Source organism: Quercus suber, unplaced genomic scaffold (assembly GCF_002906115.3).
Source record: "Quercus suber isolate HL8 unplaced genomic scaffold, Cork oak 2.0 scaffold_453, whole genome shotgun sequence".
NCBI classification, from domain to species: Eukaryota; Viridiplantae; Streptophyta; class Magnoliopsida; order Fagales; family Fagaceae; genus Quercus; species Quercus suber.
Window position 1 is genome coordinate 358,485 of NW_027069904.1, and position 22,726 is coordinate 381,210.

Consider the following 22,726-nt stretch of genomic DNA (forward strand, 5'->3'; position numbering starts at 1 on the left):
AAAAGCTTCACAGATTCTATAGTTAGGTGTGAGTGAGTTTTCCAACTATTCCCAACTCACACATTAAGTCTAGAGTTTGTTATAGGGTTTTGTCATGGAATAGCCAAATGGGGAGATTGTAAGGTTGAAATTTATCAATCATCTTGTTGGCTTTATTCCGTGCCAATTTGCTTGTAATTTAGCACTTAGTAACCCTGTATTTATGTGGGATTCATGTAAGGGTAGTGTGTGAAGAATTACTCAACTTTGTGCAAAGAAGCAAAGACGACTCATGCCTTGAAAGCCGCCAACTACTGCACACGTGAGAAGCATGCGGGGAGGTGAAAGGTCATGCTAGCTATCGCACTACAGGACAAAAGTCCTAGGTTGGCCAGGCCATTATCCCCTGACTTGAACCCGTGACTTAGACCAATCGCAAGGCCAAGCTGCCAATCAGCCTTGTTTAGGAAAAACTGACTCTTCGTATTCCAAACACACACCACTATATATAGACCCTTATACCCATGAAATGTAGAGAGCTTCCAGAGAGAATTTTGTGAGAGAAACCCTAGAGAAAAACAAGATTGCCTCATCCCTAATCTTCACTGAGAGACTCTTCAAATTCCTCTACTCTTTTCCTCTCCATTGATACATCCTTGAGAGGTTATTGACCAAATCCTTTTCTCATCACACTCACGTCTGTGAGAAGGTCTTTTGGTGCTAAGGGAAGCAATTTGGAAGGAACTAATGGTTATTGGTTGATGCTATAGGTTATAGCGGAATCCAGTAAGCTAAAAAAGAAAAAAGTTCGGCGCAACCTCGTTAGAGCAAGAAGCTTGGAGGGTTTAGGTACCTGAGTAGATTAGACTTGGAGGGTGTATTACTGTTCATGTATCCCAACTACATTTTCTAGTGGATTATTGACGGCTTGGAGGGTGGCAGAGAGGTTTTACACTGAGAGCTTCGATTTCCTCTTCGATAACACATCGCGTGTTGTCCTTATGTTTGTATCTCTCTTCCCTTTATCTTTTCCTTTTATTTTCCGCTGTGGATGTGATTATAATTGGCTTAGATTGTTTATCAATTCTGTGTTTAGCTTATATTCATGTTCCACACATTAATTGTTTGATAACAAGCTTGAATTGGTAATTTGTAATTTGGGATCTAAATGTTCAAGGGTGTTTTACACACATTTTGAACATTCAAAAACTCAGTGATGACACAATTTTTGCTCTAAGTAAACTGAGTCTAACAAAAATTCTACTACTCTACTATTTGAGAATGCTGAAATCAATCTAAACTACTGAAGTAAAAAATGAAAGAAGAGACAAAAGAGGGAAAAGAAAAATCCAAGTGCTCACACAAATGTGTTTAGAAATATGCAACTATAGCCAAAAGACAACCCCCAATAAATAAATAAATAAATAAATAAACAAGGTGATGTCAATAATGTTTAACATGAGTTAACTAATTACATATTTTGGACCTCAACCGCACTAATATATGTATGTTAGATTACATGTAAATAATATAAACCATGTGTTGAATTCTATAAAAACACTTTATAGAAACAATATTTTCTATTATTTTTAATATTCTTTATGAAAGTTCAATAAGGGTATACAATACCTTTGAACGTTTAGACCCCAAATAACACAAATACCAATTCAAGCTTTATATCAAACAATTTATGTGCGGAATATGATAACAAGCTTATACCAGAATTGATAGAACAATCTAAGCCAAATATAAACACATCCACAGCAGTAAATATAAGGTAAATGTAAAGGGAAAGAAGATGTAAACACACGGACAACACACGATGTGTTATCAAAGAGGAAACCGAAGCCCTCGGCGTAAAACCTCTCCGCCGCCCTCCAAGCGGTCAAATAATCCACTAAAGAATATAGTTGGGATACATGAACAGCAGAAGACCCTCCAAGCCTAATCTACCCAAGTACCTAAGCCCTCCAAGCTTCTTGCTCCAACAGGGTTACGCCGAACCTATTTCTTCTCTAGCTTCCCGGATTCCGCTACTTGACCATAGCATCAACCAATGTATATTGGTTCCTTTCCAAATTGCTTCCCAAAGCACCAAACGGACCTTCTCACAAACGTGGGTATGGTGAGACAAGGGTTTAGTAAATGGCCTCTCAAGGGTATGACAATGGAGAGGAAGAGAGTAGAGGAATTTGTAGAGTCTCTTTAGATGAAGATTGGGGATGAATCAATCTTGTATTTCTCTAGGGTTTTCTCTCACAAAATTCTCTCTGGAAGCTCTCTTAAAATGATGGGTATAAGGGTATATATATAGTAGGGTGAGAAGGGAATGCAAAACGTCAGTTTTTGCCAAACAGGGCAAGTTGGCGACTTGAACTCGCGGCTTGGCCAAGTCGCGAAATCAAGTCGCGACGTAATGGCCTGGCCAGACTGGAACTTTTGTCCTGTAGCGTGACAGCTGGAGCGACCCTTCAGCTTTCCAGTGTGCCTCTCACGTGACTGCATTTCGCGGCTTGCTAGTCGCGAACCACCCGCGAGTCCTAGTCGTGAGACTCTGTTTTTCTTGCACACTCTTGAGCTTTTCTTCACATCTTCTCACACACTACCCTTACAATTTTTTCACCTAAATACAAGGTTACTAAGTGCTAAATTACAAGCAAATTGGTCACGGAATAAAGCCAATTATATGATTGATTAAATTCAACCTTACACTTTATATTAGACTTTAACTACAAAGATTAATGAAAAGGTTGGGCAATTGAGTTATCTTTAGAAAAAGCATGTAAATCAGCAGTTTATCTGTAAGTTTAGCTATCTGCTTTCATGAAATTTCAAGCCAATTGAGTCACAAGTGAAAGGAAAAGAGTTGAAAATATATATATATATATATATTTATGAATGTTCAAATAGTGTATAAAACACTATGAACATTTAGACCCTCAATTACAAAATTATCAATTCAAGTTTTTTGTTAAACAATATATGTGCGGAAAATGAACATAAGTTAATAACAGAATTGATAAACAATTTAAACCAAATAAAATCAAATCCACAGCAGAAATTAAATGGCAAAGATTTAGGAAAGAGAGATGCAAACACAAGGACAACACAACGATGCGTTATCGAAGAGGAAACCGAAGCCCTCAGTGTAAAACCTCTCCGTCGCCCTCCAAGCGGTCAATAATCCACTAAAGAATGAAGTTGGGATACATGAACAGCAAAAGACCCTCCAAGCCTAATCTACCCAATGTACTTAAGTCCTCCAAGCTTCTTGCTCCAACGAGGTTGCGCTGAACCTTTGTCTTCTTTAGCTTACCAGATTCCGTTATAGCCCATCGCATCAACCAATAAGCATTGGTCCCTTCCTAACTACTTCCCAAAGCACCAAATAGCCTTCTCATAGACGTGGGTATGGTGAGAAAAAGATTTGGGTAAAACCCTCTCAAGGATGTAACAATGGAGAGAGAAAAACCTCTCTAGGGGTTTCTCTCTCAAAATTCTCTTTGGAAGCTCTACATTTTGTGGGTATAAGAGTCTATATATAGTGGTGGGTGTTTGGAATGCGAAGAGTCATTTTTCCAAAACAGAGCTGGCTGACGACTTGGCCTCGCGACTTGACTGAGTCGCAAGTTCAAGCCATAAGATAACTGAATGGCTAGTCAAGACTTTTTGTCCTGTGGTGTAATAGCTGGCATGACAGTTCAGTTTCTCTGCATGCTTCACTCATGTGCATCATCTAGCGGCTAGCTACTCGCGAGATCTAGTCGTGAGTCCTTGCTTCACTGCATAATCTTGAGCAATTCTTCACACACTCTCACACACTACCCTTACATGATTCCCACCTAAATACAGGGTTTCTAAATGCTGAATTACAAGCAAATTTGGCACGGAATAAAGCCAACAGACTGGTTGATTAAATTCAACCTTACAATTTCCCCCTTTGGCTATTCCGTGACAAAACCCTGCAATAAACTCTAGACTTAATGTGTGAGCTGGGAACAGTTGAACAAAACTCACTCACACCTAACTTTAGAATCTGTGAAGCTTTTGAACCATATGAACAAGTATCTCCTGAAACACAACAACACAATATGATCATTGTATGCAGAAAACTTGTAATGCATATGGAGCAAGCACAATGCAATCAAGCAAAATGGAAATGAGTAATAAGTCATGGCTTGACCAAAAATGAACAATCACTATAAATAGTGATCACAATGCTCATTCACACATGGAATGAACATACAGACATGCAAGCTAATAAGCTCAATTGGTAACACACTCTAAAACAATATATGTGCGAAAAATGAAATATAAGCTATAACCAAATTGGTAACACACTCTAAAACATAATTAATAACCAACACAACAATATTTAAAAGGTAGAGAGAAAGGGAAAAAAGATGCAAACACAAAGATAACACGGCGATGTGTTATTGAAGAGAAAACCGAAGTACTCGGCGAAAAACTTCTCTGCCACCCTCCAAGTGGTTAACAATCCACTAGAGAATAAAGTTGGGATACATGAATAGCAGAAGAGCCTTCAAGCCTAATCTATCCAGTGTACCTGAGCCCTCCAAGCTTTTTACTCCAACAGGGTTACGTCGAACCTTGTCTTCTTTAGCTTACCAAATCTCGCAATAGCCTATTGCATCAACCAAAATGAATTAGTCCCTTCTGAATTGCTTTTCAAGCACCAAAATACCTCCTCACTGATATGGGTATGGTGAGATAAGGATTTGGCTAAATGTACCTCTCAAGGATATGTTAATGGAGAGGGTAAGAGTAGAGGAATTTGGAGAATCAAAGGATGAAGATTGTGGATGAGTCAATCTTATTTTTCTCTAGGGTTTCTCTCTCAAAATTCTCTCTAGAAACTTTCTACATTTCATGGGTATAAGGTTATTTATAGTAGGGTGTATAAGGAATGCGAAAGTTCAGTTTTCAACAAACAGGGCACTCTAGCGACTCGACCTTGCGACTAGAATGAGTCGCGAGTTTGAGTCATGAGCTAACTGCCAAGCCAGATTGGAAGTTTTGTCCTGTAGTGCTCCAGTTGTCGTGACCCCTCAGCTCCCCCTGCATGCTTCTCACGTGTTCCATTCTGGTGACTTGCCAGTCGCGAGACTCCCTTGAATTGCACACTTCTTAAGTTTTCTTCACACTCTCTCACACACTACCCTAACATAATTCCCACCTAAATATAGGGTATCTAATTGCTAAATTACAAGCAAATTTGGCATGGAATAAAGCCAACACATGATTGAATAAATTCAACCTTACACCTTTGATTAATAATAAAGTGAAAATTTGCCCAAAAAATATGAAATAAAGGAAAAATAAAGGAAAGTCAAAGAAATGTTTTTAAAAAATTTAGACAAAATAATAGTTGTTATAGCAATTGCAAAAAAGATCTTGAGTTGCGTCACATTTCTAGGTCTTGGAAGTATTTTATGTGTCTTGATATTCTTCCTCTAGCAAATGACATTTTAAAGATTGCGAGAAATTTTATCATTAGTAGAATCTATATTATATTTTAGTTACTCACTAGCAAAAAAATTAACATATTTAGTGGTAGTTAAATAGTTGTTACAAATCACAAAAAATGTTGGCTAGGGTAAAAGATATGAGGAACCTTTGTTTCAACCTATATGCATTGATACGAAGGATAAGACATACTCTTTCAAGTCTATCTATTTTTTTTGTGTTCCATAGCTTTATGAAATTCTATGTCTGGTACTTTATGCTTTTGTTAGTACTATACGTTAAAAATGTGACAACATGAATGTGTAGAACTTTTGAACATTTGGATTTCTATATTAAAACCATGCAAGTTTAATAAGTATTTGAAATTTACAAGAGATGTGGAATGATTCCTTCTTTTTTTTTTTTTTTTTCTTTCTTTCTACACATTGTATAATACATTTGATTAAATCAAATTTATTATTACTCTTTTTTCTATTTTTTTTTTAGACAAACATTTAAAGATGAAAAGTAACAAAATTTTTTTGAAAGTGCAATATAAGTTGCTTTTTAAGGAATACATTTAAAGCTAAAACATAAATAAATAAAGAAAATAAAAAATTGCCACACATCACATGGAATTAAAAGCTAGTATATATATAAAAGCATAAACCTCATGCAGGAGAGCATGAGTGCCATGTAGCACTTTGTATGATTAGTATTTTCATTTTTGCCTTTTACCTCATCCCATCTTCTTATCAATTACTAGTTTAAGCCATAAATGTAGAAGATTAAGAGATTTGGTTCCTCCCACATTTTCCAACTTCTTGAAATCTTTCACTTTTAATTTCATTAATTTAAAAAATGAAAGGTTTTTTCCATTCAATGTTAGTTTTTCATGTTATAACACCTGTTATTTTAGATGCATATGATCTAAACCTCTCAACAACACTATCAAAGCTTGATATAGTGCTTTGGCGACATTCGGAGTTCCTAAAAGGTATGTTTAGGGAAGATATAGAGCCTATATGTGTGTGTGTGTGTTATTTGTGTTTATTTATATTTTTGGGAAGTGATTGAGGTGCTCAGATGTATGTAAAATTAAGCTTAAAATATGAAATAGTGTAATTTTATATTTCTTAGTTGTGTGTGTGTGTGTGTGTTATTTGTGTCTATTTATATTTTTGGGAAGTGCTTAATCTTTGCAAGTGATTAAGGTACTCAGATGTATGTAAAATTATACTTAAAATATGAAATAGTATAATTTTATATTTCTCAGTTCAATTGTTGTTATATTTATATTCTCTTGACATGTATATTTAGTTTTGTAAATTAAAAATTATAAACCTTAAATCTTAGATGGTCAACCTTCAAAAGTCCATTTGTTTTCTTTAAAAAAAAAAAAGAAGGAAATACTCCTAAAAAAAATAAAAAGAAATCATAACAATTTTTATATTGAAAGCGTCAAGAAGCACGTAGTGGAACATTTAGGGTCTAATTAATTATGGTTACTTAGATATGGATATATTGTATTACAATTTCTTTCTTCATTATTTTAGTGACATATAATACATAATCAAAATTAATTGACTAAACATTATAACACATATGAGTGTTATAAAATAACGAACACGCGCATCGCTCAGGACATCCGCTAGTGACATATAATCCATGGATTTGAGAAGCATCATTAATACTAGTACTTTTTTTAGGAAATCATGTTAAGGATTATAGCAAGTAATTGTATGGAAATTTGTTTAGGTACAGAAAGAAACGTAATAGAAACTCATGCTCCATTCTTGACCAAAATCCTTAGAATACTTACATTGCTTTTGAAATGCAGCAATTGTGGTTAGACAAAAATAGAATTATATTCTCTGAAGCTATTACCTCCTTGAGTGATAGCATAAAATCACACAATTAATTTAGCTAGATGCATTTTCTCACAGCTAAAAACATTCTAAACCCACCACCGCACATCTTTAGTGCGATGGTCACTTCACAAGTATAAGTGCTTATATGGAAAATTTGTTTAGGTAAGGAAAGAAATGTAATAGAAACTCACATTCCAATCTTGACCAAAATGGGTTCCCTGGAATACTTACATTGCTTTCAAAATGTGGTAGTTGTGGTTAAACAGAAATAGAATTATATTCTCTGAAGCTATTACCTCTTTGAGTGATAGCATTTAACACACAATTAATTTAGCTAGATGCATTTTCTCACAACTAAAAACATTCTAAACCACCAGCGCACACCCTTGATGCAATAGTCACTCAACAAGTATAAGTGTTTGTGGGGTGTGAGGGTCAAGGGCCGGGGTTCAAGTCTTCAAAATTGAACTTTACATATATATATATATATACACTTAGATTATGTTAGAGCAAAATTTCTATCTTGTATAAAAATAATAAAAAAAATTCTAAAACCCCCAAAAATTAGTAAATTAATTTTAGATCATTTGCTAGGACATATTTCCTCAAATTAAGGTATAATATTTAACAACGTTTTAATTTAGGTAAAAAATTTATCATTTAAATTTCAACAAATTTAAATTCTATTCAAACTTAAAGTCTATTATAAAAAACTCATAACATAAATCCCAAACAACTACCCACATTGTCTCTCTAAAAAAATTAAAAAAAAAAAAAAACTCCCACGTTTTGACTTCTTTTGAAATATTTAAGTTTAGAAATTTTTGATAATAAACTTTTAGTTTGAATATAATTCAAATTTATTGAAGTTTAAATGATAAACTTTTATCTAAATTAAACAATTGTTAAATATTATCCATTACTTTGAAGAAATATATGACAGCAAAAATATTTTATTAATTTAATAGTTAGTTCTTAAAATAATGTTGATAATAGACTTTTAGTTAGAGTAAAAGTCAAAATATGGATTTTGTTTTTAGAAAGAAAACGTGGGTTGTTGTCAGGGATTTAAGTTTAAAATTTTTTATAATAGAATTTTAGTTTGAATAGAATTTAAATTTGTTGAAATATTTAAGTCTAGAAATTTTTGATAATAAACTTTTAGTTTGAATATAATTAGAATTTGTTGAAATTTAAATAATAAAGTTTGATCTAAATTAAACAATTGTTAAATATTATTCCTTAATTTGATGAAATATATTGTAAGAAATAATATAAAATTGATTTACTAATTAGTTGTTCTTAAAATATTGATAATAAACTTTTAGTTAGAGTAAAAGTCAAAATTTGGGCTTTTTCTTAAAGAAAGAAAACGTGGGTTGTTATTTGGGATTTAAGTTAAAAATTGTTATAATAAACTTTTAGTTTAAATAGAATTTAAATTTTTTGAAATTTTAAATGAAAATTTTTACCTAAATTAAATAATTGTTAATTTATTTTTTGTGAAAGTATTGCAAAACTGTTATGGACATAATATTGCTCTAACAAATAATATAAAATTAATTTCCCAACCAATTGTTCTTAAAATATTGATAATAAACTTTTAGTTAAAGTAAAAGTCAAAATGTGTTTGTTTTTTTAAAGAAAGAAAACGTGGGTTGTTATCTGGAATTTAAGTTTAGAATTTTTTATAATAGATTTTTAGTTTGAGTAGAAATTAAATTTTTGAAATATTTAAGTCTAGAAATTTTTGATAATGAACTTTTAGTTTAAATATAATTTAAATTTGTTGAAGTTTAAATGATAAAGTTTTATGTAAATTAAAAAATTATTAAATATTATCCCTTAATTTTAGAAAAATATATAATATAAAATAATATAAAATTAATTTACTAGTTATTTTTTTTAAATATTGATAATAGACTTTTAGTTGGAGTAAAAACTAAAATTTGATTTTTTTTTTTTTTTTTTTTAAAGAAAGAGAACTTGGGTTGTCTTCTAGGATTTAAATATATAATTTATTATAATAGACTTTTAGTTTGAATAGAGTAAAATTTTTTTAAATTTTTTTTTTTTTGACTGATAAGCTTTTACCTAAATTAAACAATTGTTAAATTATTATTATTATTATTTTTTGATAGGAAATTGTTAAATTATTTGTTGTGAAAGTGTTGTGAAATTGTATTGGACATAGCATTTCTCTAACAAATAATATAAAATTAATTTACTAATTAGTTGTTCTTAAAATGTTAATAATAGACTTTTAGTTGGAGTAAAAGTCAAAATGTGGTTTTTTTTTTTTTTTTTTTTTTTAAAGAAAGAAAACATGAGTTGTTGTCTAGGATTTAAGTTTAAATTTTTTTTTTTTTTTTTTTTTTNTCTATTATAAAAAATTCTAAACTTAAATTCCAGATAACAACCCACGTTTTCTTTCTTTAAAAAAACAAACACATTTTGACTTTTACTTTAACTAAAAGTTTATTATCAATATTTTAAGAACAATTGGTTGGGAAATTAATTTTATATTATTTGTTAGAGCAATATTATGTCCATAACAGTTTTGCAATACTTTCACAAAAAATAAATTAACAATTATTTAATTTAGGTAAAAATTTTCATTTAAAATTTCAAAAAATTTAAATTCTATTTAAACTAAAAGTTTATTATAACAAATTTTTAACTTAAATCCCAAATAACAACCCACGTTTTCTTTCTTTAAGAAAAAGCCCAAATTTTGACTTTTACTCTAACTAAAAGTTTATTATCAATATTTTAAGAACAACTAATTAGTAAATCAATTTTATATTATTTCTTACAATATATTTCATCAAATTAAGGAATAATATTTAACAATTGTTTAATTTAGATCAAACTTTATTATTTAAATTTCAACAAATTCTAATTATATTCAAACTAAAAGTTTATTATCAAAAATTTCTAGACTTAAATATTTCAACAAATTTAAATTCTATTCAAACTAAAATTCTATTATAAAAAAATTTTAAACTTAAATCCCTGACAACAACCCACGTTTTCTTTCTAAAAACAAAATCCATATTTTGACTTTTACTCTAACTAAAAGTCTATTATCAACATTATTTTAAGAACTAACTATTAAATTAATAAAATATTTTTGCTGTCATATATTTCTTCAAAGTAATGGATAATATTTAACAATTGTTTAATTTAGATAAAAGTTTATCATTTAAACTTCAATAAATTTGAATTATATTCAAACTAAAAGTTTATTATCAAAAATTTCTAAACTTAAATATTTCAAAATTTTAAATTCTATTCAAACTAAAAGTTTATTATAAAAAAATTTTAAATTTAAATCCCAAACAACAACCCACGTTTCATTCTTTGAAAAAAAAAAAAAAAACTCAAATTTTGACGTTTTCTCCAATTGAAAATGCATTTTCAATATTTTAAGAACAACTAATTAGTAAATTAATTTTATATTATTTGTTATGATATATTTTCTCAAATGAAGGGATAATATTTAACAACTTTTTAATTTTTATAAACTTTATCATTTAAAATTCAACAAATTCAAATTATTTTCAAACTAAAAGTTTATTATCAAAAACTTCTAGACTTAAATATTTTAACAAATTTAAGTTCCATTCAAAATAAAAGTCTATTTAAATAAAATTTTTTAAAAAAAATTCTAAACTTAAATCTCAAACAACAACCCATGTTTTCTTTCTAAAATAAAAAACGACATTTTGATTTTTACTCCAACTAAAAGTCTATTAACAACATTTTAAGAGCTATCGTTCTTTGCTAAAAAAAAAAAAATTAATAGCAAATAATTAGTAAATTAATTTTATATTATTTGTTAGAAAAATTCTATGTCTATAACAATTTCACAACATTTTTATAACTAATTATACGTGGCAAATTGTTAAGGGTTTTTATTGGTGGGCAAAAAAGTAATTTCAATTATTGATTTAAATTAAAACCAATAACAACTTACCACTTATAATTTGTTGTGAAAATATTGTGGATGGAGCACTTCTTTTATTGTTATGATATATTTCATCAAATTAAGAGATAACATTTAATAATTGTTTAATTTAAATAAAACTAAAAGGCTATCATCAAAATTATCTAAACTTAAATTCTACACAACTCACGTTTTTTTTTTCTTTTTCCCTCAAGTTGCATCTTATTAAATTAATATTCTATTAGGATATTAAGCTACAAAACTCTTGACTAAGGGATAAGATTTAACAATAATTTAATTTAGATAAAACTTTATAATCTAAGTTCTAGAAATTTAAATTCTACTCCAACTAATAGTCTACTCTCAAAAAAATACTATCAAAATTTTAATATATATATATATATATATTAAAATTATAAAGCATGTGCTACTTAGGATTATTGCACAATCAAATGCTAATTCTTGGTGTGTACTTTCGGTTTGCTTTTAAAGCAGTCACAAATGCATCTTTTTTAGCTAGCCTTAAGCACCGTATCTCAACGTAAGAACACTTGAGCCAGCCAAATTGATTGAACTAGTGGCTAGGAACCAACCCCTCATATGGGCATTTGTTGAGCGTTTTATACAGCCAAAGGATTACTAGGATGTACAAATTATTTAAACTGCAGCCCCACTCCTGCGCCCTACATAATAACAAGAACATGATTATTCAAGAAAACCATCATTTCCCAAAACCAGAAATAGTCTTAAACATATCTTCAATGAATTGATTTAAAAGCATTCCTATTGAAATAATTTTAAAGAAGATACCCAAGGATCATTTAAGTAAGATTAATGTAATAGATGTGTCAAAAAACTGCCCATTTTTCCCCAAAACACTGATTGAAGAAAGTGCCCCCAACATATGAGTTTCCAATTACGAAATATATGGAGTTAATCCCTTATCTTCTCATATTCATACACCTCATGTAATATATACAATTGTACAAAGCATCCAAAAATAATTATATTTACCAAATTCTCTAGAGGTTTTACAACATCGTATGGACATACAATGAGAAGATAGAAAGATCCATACATTCAATATCTGATCATGTGTCCATATCTAATTCATCACACAACTTTTTGATGTAGTAGTTTTTGTGTTGATGACTTCACTAGAAAACTCTGGGTCTTCAATGTAGACCAGAGATGCAGCATAGTACAAAACCCTTGGTGCATATATGTCACAATAGTTCCTCCAACTTTCACTATTTTCTCTTATCATATAATGACCTAAAAAGCCTTTTTACATGTCATGGAACCCAAATGCATGGATTTCTAGGTCACTTGGTCACCATGGCTGTAGACTGAAAAGTCTGGAAAAACAGAGCTTGACTTGTTGACTAGAGTCGAACTTGGAGTCAAGGTTTAATAAACCTTAATCGGTCAACTTGTAATTGACCCTGCAAAACCTCTTCTTCTTGAGCAATTTCTTGACCTGTATCCTCGTGTTTTCAATGTACAGCTTCAAACACATTCTTGGACACTAAAACTCAACCTAAAAACATTAAATTACATTTTTGGAAATGCGATTGCCAACACTAGATACATTTGATCCTAACATGGATCAAACTACTAAAGTTTAAAATGTATACAAACTGTTAAAGTTTACTGAACATGTGTGCAGATTAAATCAAGTCTGTTAAGGGAACTGAGTACGTGCATTGATCAAGTATGTTACATGGTAGTTAGTTTTTTTAAAAGGAATAGAAACGCTTATAATTGGTAGCTTAGAGAGGGGATTTTGACCAAAGGTTTAGTATATATGATCCTGTGGGTGTGCGCGTGTAATGTACTCAGATCAAATGCAATTTCTTTCTCTTTCAGTTTCTTAGCTCATTCTCTCTATTTTCTTCTTTTGACTTAACTCATATTTCTACTGCAAATTTTACATAGTTTGAAAGCCATATGATCATTGCTTCCTGCTCAACCGATTCCACAGCCTCGAATGCTTTACTTAGTTGTCCTCAAGCTCCAATTTTTTTTCTATTCAAGATCTCCAATCTTGTTTCTGTGACCAAAGGAGCTTGCTAAAGGCTAGCAGCAGGACTAACTATAAACAATGAGAAATTGATGCACAAAATACTGGAAGAGTTGCCATATTAGTACCATGCCTTTAGTTCTGCAAAAAGAACAAGGAGTGAGCCATTATCCTTTGAAGAAATCCATGTAACCTTAGACTCAGAAGAGCAATCACTGAAAGAAAGACTCATCAAATGACTCCACACAGTACTCGATGGACAAGGCTCCAACATTCACAGAACAAAAACCAGGAGTGAACTCTTTTACACAAGAATTTCATCCTCACCACTGCAAAAGCAGGGGCAAATCCAATTTTAAGGATGTATGGACGAAAGTCACGAAATTTAAAGGATAAGGAGATATTGCAAGTGATCTTCAAAGAATTGATCATTCCATTTTTAAGTAACACACACACACACAAGCACCTCAGTATTTGAATGTACACTCAAGTTGCAATGATTGAAACATCCAATTCATCCTTTATTCATAGAGGGATCAACCATTGCTACAAAATGGGAAAAAATTACTTAAAAGAAATCACCCCATGAAGGGAAATATAAATACAATGACGTGTTGTATGGCCAAAGCACCAATCCTAATGCTATATGTATACTTTCCCGTTGCCTCCTCATCGGAAAAGGCAAGACTATAACTCAAATTTCCTCTTGGCACACTTGTTGGCTTTCATAAGCTCAACTAAGGAGGGAAGAGGCTGAGGCACAGGAACATTCATTGTCCTATAAAACTTCCTCAATCTTTCACTATAGCTCTTTGATGATCCAATTGTTAAAGAAGCATTGTTAAGAACTTCAGTCTCTTTATCCACTGACTTCAGACATTGCACTTCAATATCTGCGATACCTGTCTTGCTTTCTGACTTATGGCATTTCACTTCAGCTTCCTCCTGGAATGAGAATTCTTCTACTTTGTTGCAGATATTTGTGTCGGGTTATTGTTGATAGATGCAACTATTGGACCGTCATGTGAAAAACTAAAATCTTGGAGACCAAGTCTCGCTCTTCCAAATAATGTCACTTTTTTTGCTTGGACGGAACAATTTTATAAGTCCTTTTAGGCCCGTAGATACTTTTACTGGTTCAAATTGAGGTTGAGCATAAGTTTGGGTGTGCTCTTCAACCATAGGAGAACCACTAACACTTTTGATGGATACATCCACATATGGAGAACCTTCCGTGGCAATATCAAGAAGCTTCCAGATAGGGTCATTTGGAGCTACTTGATTGCCAAAGCAGTGTTTCTTAACAAAATCTAGCTCCATGGCCCTACAACTGGGGGTTGTTGAAACAACCCATTTAGGCACAAGAAGTTGCAGGGTCCATTCTAATTCTTCCTTGGATGAGTGAATTGAGTAACAAACATGCCAAACACCAAATTGGTCCCTTACTGCTTCATTCATTCTCAGTTTTCTTTGACTTTCATTCTCTGAGAACTCTTCCTCACATGCATACCACTGTGCTGATAGGCGGATTATGAGAGGGGCAGGCTGGCAGTGAGCTTGGGCCTCCAAAAGCTTTGCTTTTGCTCTTTCATATAGTTTAGGAAATCCATCTAATACCTGGAAGCGGGATGAGGAATCTTCAGAGATAATGTCAGGAAATGTTAGGGTTAGAGCTTGGAAACACTCTGGATTAGAGGCTTTATCAACATAGATCTTGGACCCAAATGTTTGGGACACATTTGCCAGAATTTCTTCCTGGCCGAGAAGGTCACAGGTCAGATACACCACAGGCGCATCAGGATGCTTCCATATACAATTAATAACCTATTTCATGGAAACGTAGTTTGAAATGTAAGAAGCAGATTGAGGTTATATTGATATTGTGACATAAGAAATGTGCTTGACATTTAAGATAGAACTGTAGAGAAAAACAATCACATGCCCACACACGCACTCACTCCAACGCGCGCGCAAGAGAGAGAGAGAGAGAGAGTCATAAACTGCTAAGAAATATAATAATAAAACATAAACATGAAACTTTTTTATTACGCTAACAATTGTCAAGATTATAACAAGGAGCATAAAAGGTCATCTATTTTAAAATAATTTGAATGGAATATATTTCTTTCACAATTGGATGCCCTTATTGATTACTATTACTGATATAGAATAATGTTAGTAAGAATTCACAATGCCTGCTTAAGTGCCTTACTTATGGACACTAAGATAATGATACGCATAACGAGAATGAACTGTGAATTAACAGCATCCTTTTATGATACATACCTAAACCAAACGGACCATAAATCTGTATTTAGCTAGACCACGGAGCAGAAATTTGATTCATCATGCCTGAACTCATAAAATAGAGTAACATCCTCCCCTCCCCAGTACTTATTTTTGTTGAAGTTATAGACTTTTTATTAAACTTGGCTTCATGCCATTCACTTAAATTTCTCTCCAAAATAACTTGGAACTACATATCTGCCTTGCCTGCTAATTCATCCCTCTCTAATTCTAAGGGTAACATCCACTCCAATCTCTATTCAATCGTAACCATCAAAAATACAACATATCATTATAAGATCAAATTTAAACAAATCCTATCCCAGAAATATGCATATATAATATGAAAAATCCAACAATAAGAACAAAATTATACGATTTCCACAAAACCCACAAGAGCAAACCAATTAAACAACAAAATACAATACAGAGCCAATCAAAAACTATAAAAGAAGAAGAATAAATTACCAGGGCAGTGGTTGGCATCAAAAGCCGTGACAGTGAAAGCCCCATCAGGATCATCCACAACCACCGACTGCCCAATTTCAATTTCCACAAACAATGAATCATCAAGCTGCACAAAACCCACAAAATCAAGTTCAACCCAATTTTTAAAATTTTTTTTTTTAAAAAACCCAGAAAACAGAGACAAACCTGGGGGTAGTGTTGAAGGACTAGAGACTTGGTGAGAAGGGTTGAGTAGATAGGGAAAGAAAAGTGGGAAGAGATGCCAAAGGAGTGGTCTTTGTGGGCATGAGTTAAAAAGTGGTGCCTCTTTCTCTTTGAAGAAGAAGTCCATGTGTCCACTGAGAATGGTAGCCCTTTGGGCATTTCTATTGGCATTTTCCTGCTACTAATTTGTGTTGGGAGAAATGGGTTTGAGAGGAAAAAAAAAATGAATAATGTTGTGAAAAAGTTTTCCTCACAGAGCTTCTACAGAAAGAAAGAATGAGAGGGAAGGAAAATAAATAGTTTTCCAAGTTGGGGGGAAATGTTTTTGTAAACAATTGAGGATATAATGAATCGAGATCATTGAGTTTAAGCCCGACCCGACCCGTTCATCCATCATCCAACCGTGTTTATTACTTTATTTTCTGTTATTTCTTGGGGACCCGTAGGATTATGTTTTAAGTTACCCTTTGATTGTGGCAAATGTGGGAGGAGACTGTTATTTGGGTCTAAGGCAGTAGTGTTAGTGTGTTAAAACATTCATATTGGTGGTGTTAAAAACTATTTTTATTTATTTTATTATCTCACTTTACAATACACTTAAAATTAAAGGTTCTAATTTTTTTACTACTTTATATAAAATAATATAAACAACTTATTAAAATAATAATAATAAAAACAACCACTACAAAAATCTATAGCAATTAGCAACTAGCCATAGCCACCTCCACTTAGAATAGTCTTTACTGACACACAAGCTCCCAAGTAGAAATTTCACTTAGGTGATGCATTAGAAACCATTTTCTTTTGTCAGTAAAACTTAGATACAGTACTTTAGGTCTATTATATTAGGTTCCCCAATTGAATTCAAACAACTAGACCTAGTTGCATTGAATTTAATTGTGTTTTAATGGTCAATGCAATCAGGTGTTTAAATTTAATTGGGGAACATAATATACTGCTCCTAAGTTTCACCATTTTTTTTGCTAAGAGCTGATGAGAATTAGAAATAATTGCCTATACATTCGGCAAATTAAATGATCCAAGAATGTTTTATTATTTTTAAGAACTTTCTGAACAAATTTTACTAGCATTGTTGTTTTCCTTTAGTTGATTTTCTCCCATAATTCCTAAATCCAAGACATTCCTAGCCTAATTATGTCAATATGATGCAGGCACTTGAAAATAAACAATATAACAGAAAATGTTTATTGTGTATAGTTTTGGAATTTGCTTGTGGGAGATATATTGTTGTGATATGGCACCATATCCTAATCTTATATTCTCTGCTCTGACTTTGTCCATTGTTTATTAGGTATATAATTTTCTTCCGTGCGGACACATTATTGCACATCATTTTTAGTGTGACAAATTATTTACTTAAAAATGCAGAATCTTAGGCCAGAGATACCCAACTGTTGCCCATGCTCTCTAGGGAAAATTCTGAACCACGTTAAAAGCCCCAACAAAAGCCCAGCGATGGTTGACGGAGTAACCATGTTAAAAGCCACTGACACTTAAAGGGCAAAGGGATGACACCTATTTATGAACAACAGGGCTGCTTATTCCTTAAAAGCTTGTTTGGATATAGGGAGAGGAAGGGGGAGCAAAAAGGAGTAAAGTAGAGTTGGCAAAAATTTAGGCTAATTTCCAATCAACTCTACTCTACTCCCCCTCCCTCCCCCTCAATCCAAACGGACCATAAATCTGTGTTTAGCTAGACCACGGAGCAGAAATTTGATTCATCATACCTGAATTCATAAAATAGAGTAACATCCTCCCCTCCCCGGTACTTATTTTTGTTGAAGTTATAGACTTTTTATTAAACTTGGCTTCATGCCATTCACTTAAATTTCTCTCCAAAATAACTTGGAACTACATATCTGCTTTGCCTGCTAATTCATCCCTCTCTAATTCTAAGGGTAACATCCACTCCAATCTCTATTCAATCGTAACCATTAAAAATACAACATATCATTATAAGATCAAATTTAAACAAATCCTATCCCTGAAATATGCATATATAATATGAAAAATCCAACAATAAGAACAAAATTATACGATTTCCACAAAACCCACATGAGCAAACCAATTAAACAACAAAATACAATACAGAGCCAATCAAAAACTATAAAAGAAGAAGAATAAATTACCAGGGCAGTGGTTGGCATCAAAAGCCGTGACAGTGAAAGCCCCATCAGGATCATCCACAACCACCGACTGCCCAATTTCAATTTCCACAAACAATGAATCATCAAGCTGCACAAAACCCACAAAATCAAGTTCAACCCAATTTAAAATTTTTTTTTTTAAAAAAAACCCAGAAAACAGAGACAAACCTGGGGGTAGTGTTGAAGGACTAGAGACTTGGTGAGAAGGGTTGAGTAGATAGGGAAAGAAAAGTGGGAAGAGATGCCAAAGGAGTGGTCTTTGTGGGCATGAGTTAAAAAGTGGTGCCTCTTTCTCTTTGAAGAAGAAGTCCATGTGTCCACTGAGAATGGTAGCCCTTTGGGCATTTCTATTGGCATTTTCCTGCTACTAATTTGTGTTGGGAGAAATGCGTTTGAGAGGAAAAAAAAATGAATAATGTTGTGAAAAAGTTTTCCTCACAGAGCTTCTATAGAAAGAGAGAATGAGAGGGAAGGAAAATAAAAGTTTTCCAAGCTGTGGGGAAATGTTTTTGTAAACAATTGAGGGTAATGAATCGAGATCATTGAGTTTAAGCCCGACCCGACCCATTCATCCATCATCCAACCGTGTTTATTACTTTATTTTCTGTTATTTCTTGGGGACCCGTAGGATTATGTTTTAAGTTACCCTTTGATTGTGGCAAACGTGGGAGGAGACTGTTATTTGGGTCTAAGGCAGTTGTGTTAGTGTGTTAGAACATTCATATTGGCGGTGTTAAAAACTATTTTTATTTATTTTATTATCTCACTCTACAATACACTTAAAATTAAAGGTTCTAATTTTTTTACTACTTTATATAAAATAATATAAACAACTTATTAAAATAATAATAATAAAAACAACCACTACAAAAATCTATAGCAATTAGCAACTAGCCATAGCCACCTCCACTGTCGGCGACAACCACCACTATGGCAACCACAACCCATTGTAAACAAAAAACAAAAACAAAACAGAACCACAACCCACCTCCACAGTCAAGCCCATGAAACTCAGCCAAAATCCACAAAACCTACCTCCACGGCCAAAATCAACACCACTACCACTACCACAACCACCAAACTCATATGAACAAACACAAAAACAAGAACTTGATCACAACCACCACATACCCAAAATTCAATCTCACTCCTAATTGTCACAACAAGAAGAGAAGATATCCCACAAGGAAAAGAGAGGGAGAGAGGGGCAAGAGACAAAGAAGAGAGAACTGACAACAGATGAGAACTGGCATAAGTGCGAGACAAAAAGAAGAGAGAGAATTTGGGTTTTTTAATTAAAGGAATAGAGAGAATGTTAATACAATATTGTGTTTTATTTTTAACAACTCGCTGCAGTCAACTAATATCTATACCAGTTTATTGTGGTTGAGTTGCAAAGAAAAAAAAAAAAAAGATTTTAGCATCTTCGACAAAGCATGGTTTTTTGGTTCTTTGGTGATAAAATAACTTGTTATGCTAAAATACACACCAATGTGAATGCTCTTTATGACTTAGGAGGAGTGTTAATTCAGCCCTCATCTACAAATATTGAATCCAAATAAGATAGTTGTCTAATAGATTTTCTCCATAGTGTTAACATACTTAGGAAGGTATTTGGTGGTTTTTGGAATTTTTTTTAGGGTAGTCACTAACAAAGTTAAATTATACAAAATTTAACAAAAAGATAATTTGAATATATCAACGTTACCAAAAAAAGAAATACATGCACACACAAAAATACATGAAGTATTATAATTTCTTTGTACTAATAAAGAGAAAAAGGAAAAAAAAAAAGAATAATAAAAGATAAAGTGAAAATGGAGAGAGAGAGAGAGAGAGAGAGAGAGAGAGAGAGAGACGAAGATAGAGAGACGGATGATATTTGCTACAAATGCAAGCCAAACTAAGGACAGTAAAATTATTGCGATTGCAAAGCCAAAGAGATTATAACTGCAGGCACCGCCAAGGAGAACTTATGACCAAAATATTTTTTTGGAACTGTTTTTTAAGAAAAAATGAAATTCGAAATTATTTTACATAATGGGTTGAACGAGTTGCAAATTTGAATGATTAGGGATTTTTATTTTTGTTTTTTTTGTTTTTTAATAGGCTTTTTGTTGAATAATTTGTTCATTTGTTGTTGTTTGGTCTAGTCTTGTTTTTGTTTGGGATATTTTTGTTGTTATTTGGACTAATTTTTATTAAGAAGTATGTTTGGAGGGCTAGAACAATGTTCAAAGTAATGCAACATCCACAAAATTTTCACAAAAAATCTTATGCAATAAGGTGTTATTGGTGAGTAAAAAAGTAATTTCAGTATTTGACCCAAATTAGAATTTATAACAACTTACCACATAAGATTTGTTACAAAATTATTGTTGAGAGAGAGAGAGAGAGAGAGAGAGACGAAGATAGAGAGACGGATGATATTTGCTACAAATGCAAGCCAAACTAAGGACAGTAAAATTATTGCGATTGCAAAGCCAAAGAGATTATAACTGCAGGCACCGCCAAGGAGAACTTATGACCAAAATATTTTTTTTGAACTGTTTTTTAAGAAAAAATGAAATTCGAAATTATTTTACATAATGGGTTGAACGACTTGCAAATTTGAATGATTAGGGATTTTTGTTTTTGTTTTTTTGTTTTTTAATAGGCTTTTTGTTGAATAATTTGTTCATTTGTTGTTGTTTGGTCTAGTCTTGTTTTTGTTTTGGATATTTTTGTTGTTATTTGGACTAATTTTTATTAAGAAGTATGTTTGGAGGGCTAGAACAATGTTCAAAGTAATGCAACATCCTCAAAATTTTCACAAAAAATCTTATGCAATAAGGTGTTATTGGTGAGTAAAAAAGTAATTTCAGTATTTGACCCAAATTAGAATTTATAACAACTTACCACATAAGATTTGTTACAAAATTATTGTAAAAATATTGTGAATGTAACATTACTCTTACTTTTGTGGAACCAAATTCTTGTGATTTTCAAGTCATGGTATTCAAAATTTTTACTAGGGCGGTCAAAATAAGTTAGTTTATTATAATTTTTTATTTTTTATTTTGCAAGTATATATAAACATTTTTCACTAGTCAAGGTGGTCCTGTGACCACCCTAAGTTAAACATGGAGCTGCCACTAGGTCTATAATCGAGCTTGAGTATTAAAAGACATCCCTATCCATTCATTTTATTTTAAACACTCTTAGAGCTTGAGCTCATTATCAAACAAAAAAGCTTGATTCATTTTTTTGTTAAATTTTTTTAAGTTAGAGCTTGTGCACAAACTACTCTTACCCCATCACAAATTTATAAATAATATTGCGAATAAATGATATATTATACTACATTACAAAATAGTTATATATTCTTTTTTTGGAGAAGAAATATATATTCTCACGCATTGTGTGAGCTTGTGACTAATTTTCCATCAAAGAAGTGACAATTTTCGTAAGCAATATTTTCCAAATATGCATAACTCATAATGTCCATATATGGTTTCAGAATATGAAACAGCTCAAGGACGAAACAGAAGCAGGGGCTATTACAGTTCTTACTGGGCTTTATGCCACACGTGCATCAAGCCATCTTACAATTTGATTCACCATATGTTTGGCCTCATGGAAGTTCACCTTTTCATGTCTACAGGTTTAAACTGAAATAACACAATTAATTTTATAAATGTTTACAAATTAATCAATAAAATATTTTGAAATAGACGTTAAACAACCGAGAAGTTATACAATCCAATTACCAAAGACAACGCAGAGGCATTGAGAAGAATCCCTTGCTACAGCTGCAACCTGCAAGTCCATAACCACGCAAACCAGGCTGTTTAATGAGAAACGGTGCTGTTCTTCTTAATCTTAGACACGCGTTTCACCCATTGCTTGGACGACAGCGTTTTGGGCTTTACTGTAGGAACATCACCTTCATCTTTAACAGAGGATGATCTGCTCGTGCTTTCATCAATGAATAATCATATTATGCAGTGTGGAAATATATATTCGCTTTTGGAAATGTTTCTATTGCTATTACTTAATTAAACAGACATAACCAGCACAGGCTACTTGATAAAATGTTTTTTATGGAAAACAATTAGCACTGTATTACCCATACAAAATCCAAGCATTCGCAACATAACAATAACACAAGCTGAAACACTTCATTTATGTATATATGTCAAGAAACAGACCAAGCACTGATCGTATATTAAAAACAATACCATTCAAATTCCCAAGGAAAAAAAAAGTTTGGAGTTGTAGTACTTACAAGTGAAGGGGGATAACTTGGAGTTGAAGCATAATTCTTTGAAGT

At 32.2% G+C, this 22,726-nt stretch overlaps 1 pseudogene; it reads right to left on the reverse strand.

Moving 5' to 3' along the window:
• Positions 1-13,703: 13,703 nt before the first annotated feature.
• LOC112015738 (uncharacterized) lies at positions 13,704-16,523 on the reverse strand (annotated as a pseudogene).
• Between the last annotated feature and the right edge of the window lie 6,203 nt (positions 16,524-22,726).